The sequence below is a fragment of the Salvia miltiorrhiza genome, chromosome 4 (genome assembly GCF_028751815.1).
Source record: "Salvia miltiorrhiza cultivar Shanhuang (shh) chromosome 4, IMPLAD_Smil_shh, whole genome shotgun sequence".
Lineage (NCBI taxonomy): Eukaryota > Viridiplantae > Streptophyta > Magnoliopsida > Lamiales > Lamiaceae > Salvia > Salvia miltiorrhiza.
The window spans coordinates 29,426,050-29,437,541 of record NC_080390.1 but is presented as its reverse complement, the minus strand read 5'-3'; the positions used below and the strand labels follow the sequence as shown (position 1 = coordinate 29,437,541).

The following is an 11,492-nucleotide window of genomic DNA, read 5'->3' as shown; positions in this document are numbered from 1 at the left end:
CAAGGGTTTTGAGAAACAATGGAGAAAATGAAGAAGATCATCCCAGATCGAAAAGATCTTCTGTGAAGACAGAGAAGATGAAGAATGAGTTGCGGCTAGGGTTTTGATTTGGGTAAGAAATTCTTATAAACACGTAAATGGGTGGTTGAGTGATTAATGGAAGAACATAGATAATTAATAGGGTAGGTGGATTAATGGGTTAAGTTTAATTTTTAATTAATGATTAATGATTTAATTAAGAAAAGATAGTGGTGGGCCATAATGGGTTTTTTGTAAATAAGTGTAAAAAGGAGGGATGAAAAATAAGGGGATAATTTCCAAAAATAGTAAGGGTCATGTTTTTGTGGGACGTCCCAAAATGGCAAAACGTTCATGTTTTTGTGGGACGGAGGGAGTATAAAGAACCATTTAAACAAGGCATTTAGCAATTTAATGATCAAGTGGGGTATTTGCGCAATAAATTTTTAAATGGGGTAATTTTTTGAATATTCAAAACTTGAATGGTGTCAAATTTTAACAAACATTAAAATTGATGTATTTTTTTGACAATTTTTAAAATTTATAAAAAAAACCAAAATGAGCCCAAAATTGATGTATTTATATATCAATAACCCTATAAAATTGCTACTTGAAGTAGCAATTTCGTGGGTTTCAAAATATACGCATTTTACATTTTTATTGGAGTAGCTAGTAAGAGACTAACAGTGCTTATGAAGGAAGCTAATGTAATGACCCGACTTTTAATTGAGGATTTAAAATCTTCTAATTACTGATTTAAGGATTGATTATGGTAATTAGGGTTCAGCATCCATTAATAAAATACGAACTTATATGAATTTGATGATTTATATACATGATGATTTATTTTATTTTATCTTCAGTGGACGATGCACTCAAAATATATTTTGAGTCCATTAATTTATTAATGATGATTTAACATTTAAGTGTTAAATATGAATTTTTATTAATTACTAGAGTTGATCCATGTGGTTAGTTAAATTATTAAATTGACAAGCCCAAATGGATTTTTATACTTCAAATAAGAATTTGTCTTGTATGTGTTAATGTATTTAATTGAGTTTGGAACCATATGATTAATGTATTAATCCATTAGATATTTTAATGATTAAATTCGAATAATTCCTAAGCATGCTGAAGAATTATTTTAGTCATAGCGCATGCTGAAGAATTTATTTCAGTCATACGCATGCTGAAGAATTTATTTCAGTCGTACGCATGCTGAAGAATTATTTTAGTCATAACGCATGCTGAAGAATTTATTTCAGTCATACGCATGCTGAAATAGAATTTTACTTCTATTAAACCAACCCCACGCCTTCACCATCTTCACCATTTCTCACCTATGCAGCCCCAATTTCGCACAGCCACTGAAGAGACAACAATTTACACTATCAATTAAGGTGTTCTTCCTAAACTAAGCTCCTGTATTTCGTTCAAGTTTTGCTGAGAAACACCAAAGCAAACAATTACTTATATCTCAGCACCACCACACCATCATACGTTCATCAACAAAGGATTACAAATGCTTTGATATATGTAGAAAATGAGTAACAAATTCACAAATTTACAGTTACAAGATAGGTTACATATGAACTGAAATTTACAGTATTTGAAATTGTGATAAATCCTATATGCTATGTGTGACTGTTTTGAGGCTTGAACCCCTGCTGTGTGTATGAGTCGAGGTCAGGGGACGGCAGCCGTGGTGGCTGCCGATGGTCGACGGAAGGCGGCGGAGCCGTGGTTTCGTTCTGCCACAGGGGAAAAGGAGAGAGAGGGATTTCAGTTTTTAATTTAAAAAAAAAAGGGGAAAAGATGAGGGAAGAAAAAGGAGAATAGGGAGATGGGGTATACCTGGTTGTCGGGGTCGACGGCTCCTGGCCGTGAGCCACCGGCGAGGACGACGGAGGCAGCAGCGGCGGCGCACCGTTTTGACGGCGGCGTGCGTCCTGTTCCGGCAGATCGAGGAAAGAGAGGGAGAGGGTCAGGGCGTGTAGAGAGATAAATAGAAGAGAAGGAAATGGAGATGGCGAGATGAGCGACGACGCCATGGTCTTCAGGTCGCGGCGGATCTGCCGCGAGAACGAGGGAGCAGGCGGCGGCCGGCGACGGCGGCGCACCGCTTTGACAGCGGCGTGCGTCTGCCGCCTTGTTCCGTCATTCTTGAGAGAGAAAGATGAACGATAGCGGCCGATAGAGGCGAGAGAGATAGAGGAGAAGAGAGGGGGAATGAGTTCAGGGAGAGAGGAGAGGGGCCGACGCCGGCCTCCGTCCGGCGAGCATCCCGGCGAGGCGCGGCGGAGAGGGCAGAGGCGAGAGAGAGAATTGAGGCGCAGCTTAGTGTGTGTGTTTGAATGTGAAATAGTGTGTGTGGAGATAGGTTAAAGGATGAAGGATGGGCTTTGGGCCATAGTTAATTGTTGGGCTTGTTGTTGGGCCAAGACTTGGGCCATTTTATTAATTGTTGTTGGGCCGATTTTATTAAGTATTTGGGTCCTTCTTTAATTAATTGATGAGCTTAGATTTAAATATTTGGGCTTCTTTAATTTAATTGTTTGGGCCTTATTCAAAGAAAAACATGATAGACTTAATTTATCTAATTAATTTGGGTTTATATCTATTTAAATTATTTGAGCTCTTAATTATTAATTTAAATTGAGCTTGATTAATTTAATTATATATTGACCTTTAAATTAATTATTTAAATGGAGTTCTTTATTTCAAGTATTTATAAATGGATTATAAAATAAAATAATTTGAGTTAAACTCTCATTTAAATTAATTCTTTTCAAATGACTTATTAATATGGATTATTTGAAAATGATTAAATGATTTTAAATATAAGAAAGCATGATCTATGATGATATAATTTGTCTATGTGATATCCTATGATTTATTTTTAAATGACGGAATATTTAACTTGATGGCGTGAGTAGAACGAGTTATGATTGATGCGCATGATGATGTTCAAATAAACGGTTTCGAACCTAAATGTTAGTTATGTGATAGATGTTTTGAGTTTAAGGTTTTGAACGAGACAAGATTAATATGGATGTTAGAACCCTAAAATCATTAAAAAGGAGATAGTTTAGTTTAGAGACCTATCTTCCTTTCTTACACGACTTTCTTCTCGAACTTATCGACTCTTCGTCAATAAAGGTCCAGACGGGAAGTGAAAGCTAAAGAAGGAGGTAACTCTACGCCCCTAGTGGGAACGGAATGAGGTAGGCATTACTTTTACTATACGTATATAGAGATCCCCTGCGTGTCGTAGGCCTCTTATACGAATGAATGCATGAGATGATTTAACTGTTAATTTCAGTTTTATATATCAATCAAATGAGTTTAATGTTACATTTGAGCAAGTTATTTCGTTACAAAATATTTGAGTTAAAGTTATTTCAAGTATTGTCTTGTCATAAAATGTTTAAATTTTAGTATGATATCTATCTGCTTTGGCTTTGCCAATGATGCAATCGAATTCGAGTCCTGAGCAGTTGATAGCTATCCTGCCAGGGCTAGTGTACACCAGTGACCGTGAGTCATCTAGCGGGTTGGCCGGTCAAGTGACCGTGAGAGGTGGCCACCTCTCCGGCACACAATTCCAGATATGATAGATTACAAGAGAACTTAGACTGATCAGTCGAACTTTAAGAATCACAAATGAATTTAGTAAGCTTGGGCCTTTTTAGCGAAAAAACTCCCTTGCTGTACTGTTTATGATGGCATGACAATTTACAGTTTTGAAGCATGTATTTTTATACCTAGGCATACGTGCCCACTGAGTGCTTTTGTACTCAGCCCTGCATATGTTTTCTAAATGTGCAGGTTGAGCTGATGTGATGATGGTGCTGCAATGAGCGGAGTCTCCAGGGTTGTTAATAAATAGTTAACCTGTCTAGAATATGTCTTCATACATATGTCTAGCTACTTTCCGCTGCAAGATGTTGTTGATGTTATAGTATGTTATGTCATACTTTGAGTCTTAAGAGAATGGTTTCATATGATGTATAACTTGATTAATGATATTAATTAAGTTTTATGTTGTCTTTCATAGACTGTTCAAAAGAGTATTAATGAGTAAATACGATGATTTTTCTTAAGTTAAGTAAGATTTACGGTTTCAAAAGATGCCCCTTTCTTTCCCCGCTTCTAAATCCCCTTCCCGAGTCATAACCCCGGTTAAGCCATCCTTAGGGATTGCGGGCTGTGACAGAGTGGTATCAGAGCGAAGGTTAAGCTCTGAATTAGAAGTCTTGAGTTTAGTCTAGAATGAGTCACTAGACTAATAGTTATTAACAACCGTGAGCTCAGCGCACCATCACACCAGGCTCAACGAGGTATGTAAAATTTCAAAGTTTATTTGACGTTAAATTTTGAAGAGCACGATGTTGAGGTTATATGATGAATTATGATGTTATGCTTTAAAGATGCATAGTTTGAGTTTGAGGATGACAACATGATTAATAATGAGTTATTATGTTATAAGAGCATATGTTGACGTTACATGATGAATCATGATAGCGTTTATATCATATGATGTTATATAATTGAAGATGCATAATTATGAGTTATGATGTGATGTATTTGAGATGTTTTGTGATGAGAATTGTTCGAGCAGTTGTGATAAGTCACGATGATCTAGATGAAGGAATCTAATGTCATTGTTAAGAGAGATTTTCTACTAAGTAGAAGGATGAAATGAGAACTTAGAGCTAAAGCTTGAGAGAATTAGCAATTGCTTTAAGTACTTGTTGGTTTGAGTTATGAGTTTGAGTTATGAGCTTGAGTATAATAGCATGATTAATGATGAGTTATTAGCATGCTGCAATGAGATATTGTACGATATGTTGAGTTGTTTGGTGACGCGAGTTTTGCTCACTCAACCTTAATGGTACTTGAGGAGGTATCATGAGCCATAGTCTTTGGAGATGGCTTTGAGAGAGAATTGTTGAGTTGTCTTACTGAGTCACGATGATTTAGATTAAGGGATCTAATATCATTGTTTAGAGAGATTCCCTACTAAGTAAAGATGGGACGAGATGAGAATTTAGATATTTTGAGCTTGAGTTTTAAGATAACAGTACTACTTAGTAGGAGTTTTGCTAAGTTATGTTTTGTTTATTTCTGTTGCTGGAGCCGAGTAGAGTTAGTTCCTAGAGTCACCTTTAAGTTCTCCTTATAGGTTGGCCAGGACTGTTGTGAGATCGAACTCAGGGAAGATCAGATACGAGGACGAGGCGTACAGTATGTGGTACAGAGATACCCTAGCAGATTATCAAACACATGTTCATAAACTATGAAAGGATGAGAAAGAGCCAAGGAAGGCTAGGGTTGAAAGGATGAGAAGTAGCCGAGGAGGGCTAGAGTTGATGAGGATGAGAAAAGAATCCGATGTAGGCTAGAGCTAAGGATGATCTTGAGAGTATGAGCAGTACACCTTTGTTTTTGATTAATTTCAATTACATTGCGATGTATATAACTTACTTAGGAGATACTGATACTTGAGCTTTTGACATGCTGATAGATAAGCATGCGAATATAGTACCCTACTGATGTTAAATAGATGGATGTTCCTAGTGTGCTAAAATAGCAACTAGATGAGTTAACTGGTAGCAATTACTGTAAGAGGTCCAGACCGAGACATAGTACTATTAATGGTGTCGGTTTAGAAGGGACATTACGATAGATACTATGGTTTTTGTAGGGTTTATATAACCCCTTTATGTAAGTCCTCTAAAAAGAGGCATTCTACTGATGGATATATTAGGTTGACCAGAGTGGTCTTTTTGTTAGCATTTCGTGAGTGCTTATTGCCTTACAGATGAATGTTAAGGTGACCGTGAGGGTTTCCTTAAAGTTGAGTTAGTAAATTGAACTTGAGTTTTGAGGATGCTTAGAGCGTTGGTCGAGTTGAGTCTTCCTTTTGTGATTTCAAAAATGCCTCAAAGATGTCATCAAGAGTGTGATGTGAAGGATAGGCGGGATAATTCTCCGCCACCACCACCGCAACATGAGAGGAGAGTCGAAAAATATTGAACTTTCGAAACAAGAGTCTAGAACATAGGACCCTGAGTTTAAGCTTTTAGCTTGCTGGTGTGAACTTAAGTTTTGTTATGTATAGTATGATGAGAATTTAGAAGACCTAGAATTACCAAGTTCGGGATGATGTTTCCCGTGTAACTGGGAAGTGATTATGTTGGACTGGCCAGTCCACATGATCCAAATCTCAGTAGACGTCTTTAGGGTTTATAAACCCCTGTATTTCAACTTCAGTTTAAAAATCAGATGGGTTCTCACTCTAGGTCATTTTGTTCGACCTGGTAGTTACTCCATTCTACCCTCTGGTTATTTATTTGAGTCTCTTGAACAAATTTTCTGCAACACTTTATATCATTCGAGATTTGAGCCTTTGCAACTTTTGAGTTGTCCTAGTAGATTCTTTTGAGGTATACGACTAAGAAGTGTTAGTATATTGACTTAGTAAGTCACCCAAACTATAGCTTGGTTAACTGTCCATCAGTTTGTGTCTAAAATTAGTTGACATTAGTTTTTCTCCTCTAATTATTATCGACCACTCCTTTTGTTAACAATTTATAGTACAAACCGTAAGGTTTGAGAATAAGGACTTGAGTTATTTTGTCTATGCTGATTTCACGATGGAATCATGGAAAAGTGTTACGCATGTGATATGAGAAAAGGGATGTATTGATGATCGTCTTTCTTTGAAAAATAGAATGTCTGGTAGATGAGAAGCTAGAAACGAGATGGGGACAAAAATGAACCATTACGAAAGATGGATGAACTTTTTCTCGAGTAAAGCTTGTTATAGCTATGAAACCAAGAATCCAGTTGAGGGTAAACTCTAGATTAAGACGATGAAGAGAACCTTTGATTTTTTTTTGTACCGCACAAAAAAAAAAAAAAAAAAAAAAAAACGACTTCATGTGTTGCGTTCCAGTTGACTAGATCTACAGATTTTGGTGGGAGGCCAAAAGAAAAGCAATGACTCAAGAATGTTAGCAAACTTGTCTTAGTAAGACTATAAGACGGACACTTATTACATATTTTTTTTTTAATATCTGCGATAGGAGGAGAGAAACGAAAATGTTCAATCTAAAGCAAAACAGGATGTCTATGACCAAGTACGACCAGATTTGCTGCGACATATCCGTTATGCCCCACAATAGGTGGACATCGATGAATAGATGCCGAAGAAGTTTCGACCTGGCCTAAAGTATGAGATAAGAATGGCATTCGCCAACCATGGTGAGTTTACGTACTTTGAATTGCTCAGCAAAACTCTAGACGCTAAGGTAGTTATGCCCGGGGATCACCCGTCACAAATACAAACTGAACAAAGCGATCAAGACATGAAAAACTTTTCACCCATAGAAGGAACGACGATAGTGACACGTAGTTATATGAACCTGTAATTGAATGTAGAATCACTTAAGGTGGTAGCGAATAACTTGATGTTATACCAATATGGAACGTAGATGTAACCCTAATAATGGACTGGTTAGCTGAGAACTATATGCTATGATTTATGCAATGAATGGGAAATCTCCTTCAAACTTCCAGGAATAGACGCTTTAAGTTTTCACGAGATTAGTATAAGGAGCGGATACCAGTTATTTCATACATACAAGCCATAAAGGTGATAAATAAGAAACATTACCAAGCTTTCCTTGTATACCTAAACGGAGGAGCTAGAACCGAAAGGACAGTTGAGGACATAGAAGTTATACGTGAGTTCCATTAAGATTATCCAGAAAACTTACCAAGACTGCCACCCAACAGACAAGTAGAATTTACCATCGACCTAGTACCAAGATCGACATGTGGATCAAAAGCATCGAACAAGATGACTCCAAAGGAATCGGAGAACCTAAAGATCCAGTTGCAGAAACTACTAGACCTAAGTTAGATCATATCTAGTGCATTCCCATCAGGAGCGCATATTTGTATGTTATGAAGAAATATGGCACTTTAAAAAGGCGCACAGACAATAGAGCGTGGAACAAATTAATACTCAAGAATGAATATCCTTTACTGAGGGTAGATGAATTGTTTGACCAACTCAAAGGTGCAAATGTGTTTTCCAAGATCGATTGAGGATCGGATGTCATCACCCAAGACAACTTTTAGAACGGGTTATGACCACCACAAGTTTGTAGTTGTGCCATTCAGGCTAACAAATGCCCAGATATATTTATGGGCATCATTGATAGAGTATTCTACCTTCACCTGGATAAGTTCGTCTTAGTGACTCCAAGAATGAAGATGAACATAAGGAACATTTAGGGACCATGTACACAAGTACTATTGGGTGAACGAATTTATGCCAAATCAATAGGTGTGAGTTTTGCTCAAGGAAGTGGCATTTTCTAGAACATATTGAATGATTTGAGTTTATATATGTGTGTTTATATTTATTAAATATTGCACGTATAATTTACTTAGATTAATTTGAACACCAAGGTTCAAATATGATGAAGGCCGTGAGTCATAAGGCCAGAGACGAGCGATGCTCGATTTAATTGAGTTATTTTGAGCATGCCAATGTGTTTAGAATAATTAAAAATATTTGTATTTAAATTTTTGGAATTTATTTCCATTAAATACGAATTTTCTAACTATTCGATGATTTATTAAATTGAGATATGTGGAGTATGCGAAGTCATGTAAGTGAACTAGCAGTGCATATGAGTTAATGCTATGTTAGTAAGACTATATGAATTATTTGAGTATTTATGAGATGAGCATGATTAGTAAGTTATTGAGTTTTTTTTGAATTGCATGAGAAATGCATATAAAATGGCTAAGTATGAGAAATTAGCATGGATTAGATTTATTAGTTTAAATGAGGTGAATAAATTAGAGAAGCACGTTAATTAATTATAGTTGGAATTTAGTATTTAATTACAAAGTCCGAGATTTAATCGAGAACTATGAGCATGATAAATTGTTAAAATATAATTTATTATTTGAGTTTGATATCGATTATGTGTCTAAATGGAGTGAGTGTGAGAGTTATGAATAACGCACATAAATGTTGGTCTCTGACACTCGAACAATTGGTGTCGAGTATAAATGATAGTTTAATGATAAAGAGTTTTGATGATTTTGAATTGTAGTGCTAGAGATTCTAAAACCTGATAAGGAATTTGTAGTAGCTGATGAGACAAAGAGGATGGGTTGAACCCGTAAAGGATTATGATTTTGGTATTAACCATCGCACGGACAAGACCAATGTAGTAGATGATGCAGTGAGCCTGAAGGTCTCGTCTAAGATATGATAAGATGATGATAGAAGTGATTAAACCACCCAGCTTGAGGAAAATTGTGGTAGGAGCACGAAGGAAGGATGAGAAGTTAAGAGTAAGAATAAGGATAAGAAATTTCAAGAATTACCACGAGGAATCAAATAATACTATCTTCTTTGAAGGGAAGATATGCATCTCCATGACAATGAACTTAAGAATAAGATAAAGCCATGGCACCCATATACTGTCACCAGGAAGTACTAAGATATATTAAGATCTAGAAAAATTCTAGTTAGGAGAAATGAAACGAGATGTAACCTCATTTGTTGAAATATGTCTTGCGTGCTAGCAAGTGAAGGTTTTACAACATATCATATCGTTACTTTGAGTCTTCGAGCTCATAAAGACAAGCTTAATGTCATGTTTGGGACAAACCGAGCCCTTAACGAACCAATGAATTTCGTTGTCGAGATGGATTTTTCGAATCCATCAGACTTAAGCAAAGGTTGTCACGAAAGGGGGCAGTCAATGCCCACATGACTCGAGATTCCTACGATGAATGAATAAAAGTTTATAACGACGTTTATGCTGACTGCCTACATGCTCGAAATGGTGGGTCTCCTTACAAACTGTTTAAGTTGCTTTAGGAATGCTTTAGAGATATTAGTTGTTGTAGTTCTGCTTAAACGACATAGAAATTACTAATGAGGTATGTTGAAGACGACCGAGCTAAACCGGGGTGAAAGCCGAGAACATGTTTTTGCCACTCATTGTGAGACATATAATATCAGTTATCAATTGACTATCGATAGGTTGGCAAATGAGGCGTTACACGTGAGGAAATATAGATCACCACTTTGTTGAGATGAAATGACTAGATGATTGAAATCATTCGTCAAAATTTGATAGTGAATAAAAGAGGGCCATGATTGACAGAGTCACATGTTGACAAATGACAAATTGACCTATGATGTGAAAGTGGAGAGATAATTTCCATAAAAGTTTCTCCATCAAGAGAAATCATTGGACTCAATGTGAAGGGTAAACCTAAACCCGTTTTATAGGCTCATACGAGATTGTAGAAAGGATAGGCCCAATAACTTACTGTTTGGCGTTAGCGCTAAGCTTTGAGAATGTGCGTAATGTATCCCATGTGTCGCAATTGAAGAAGAATGTTTACGATTCAAAGCATATGATCCATAAAAACAACATTGTTATTAGTCAATATTTGAGTTACGAAGGAAGATCCAAATCTATCTTAGATCGGGAAGTTCAGGTACTAAGGACTAAGTCGATACCGATAGTAAGGGACCTATGAATATATCATGGTCAAGAATAGACTACGGTCTAACAGGAAAGTGAAGTACTCAGAGTTATTTTCTGAGGTACAAATTTCGGGACGAAATTTCTTTTAAGGGGGATAGTATGTAATGACCCGACTTTTAATTGAGGATTTAAAATCTTCTAATTACTGATTTAAGGATTGATTATGGTAATTAGGGTTCAGCATCCATTAATAAAATACGAACTTATATGAATTTGATGATTTATATACATGATGATTTATTTTATTTTATCTTCAGTGGACGATGCACTCAAAATATATTTTGAGTCCATTAATTTATTAATGATGATTTAACATTTAAGTGTTAAATATGAATTTTTATTAATTACTAGAGTTGATCCATGTGGTTAGTTAAATTATTAAATTGACAAGCCCAAATGGATTTTTATACTTCAAATAAGAATTTGTCTTGTATGTGTTAATGTATTTAATTGAGTTTGGAACCATATGATTAATGTATTAATCCATTAGATATTTTAATGATTAAATTCGAATAATTCCTAAGCATGCTGAAGAATTATTTTAGTCATAGCGCATGCTGAAGAATTTATTTCAGTCATACGCATGCTGAAGAATTTATTTCAGTCGTACGCATGCTGAAGAATTATTTTAGTCATAACGCATGCTGAAGAATTTATTTCAGTCATACGCATGCTGAAATAGAATTTTACTTCTATTAAACCAACCCCACGCCTTCACCATCTTCACCATTTCTCACCTATGCAGCCCCAATTTCGCACAGCCACTGAAGAGACAACAATTTACACTATCAATTAAGGTGTTCTTCCTAAACTAAGCTCCTGTATTTCGTTCAAGTTTTGCTGAGAAACACCAAAGCAAACAATTACTTATATCTC

The 11,492-nt window shown here is 36.1% G+C and overlaps 1 long non-coding RNA gene across 1 annotated transcript; it reads right to left on the bottom strand.

The window, feature by feature from the left end:
* Positions 1-1,526: 1,526 nt before the first annotated feature.
* Positions 1,527-2,040, bottom strand: LOC131019670 (uncharacterized). The gene is made up of 2 exons (XR_009100369.1): positions 1,876-2,040; positions 1,527-1,772 (listed from the first exon to the last, which is right to left on the bottom strand). It is a non-coding gene; the product is annotated as an uncharacterized LOC131019670 (long non-coding RNA).
* Between the last annotated feature and the right edge of the window lie 9,452 nt (positions 2,041-11,492).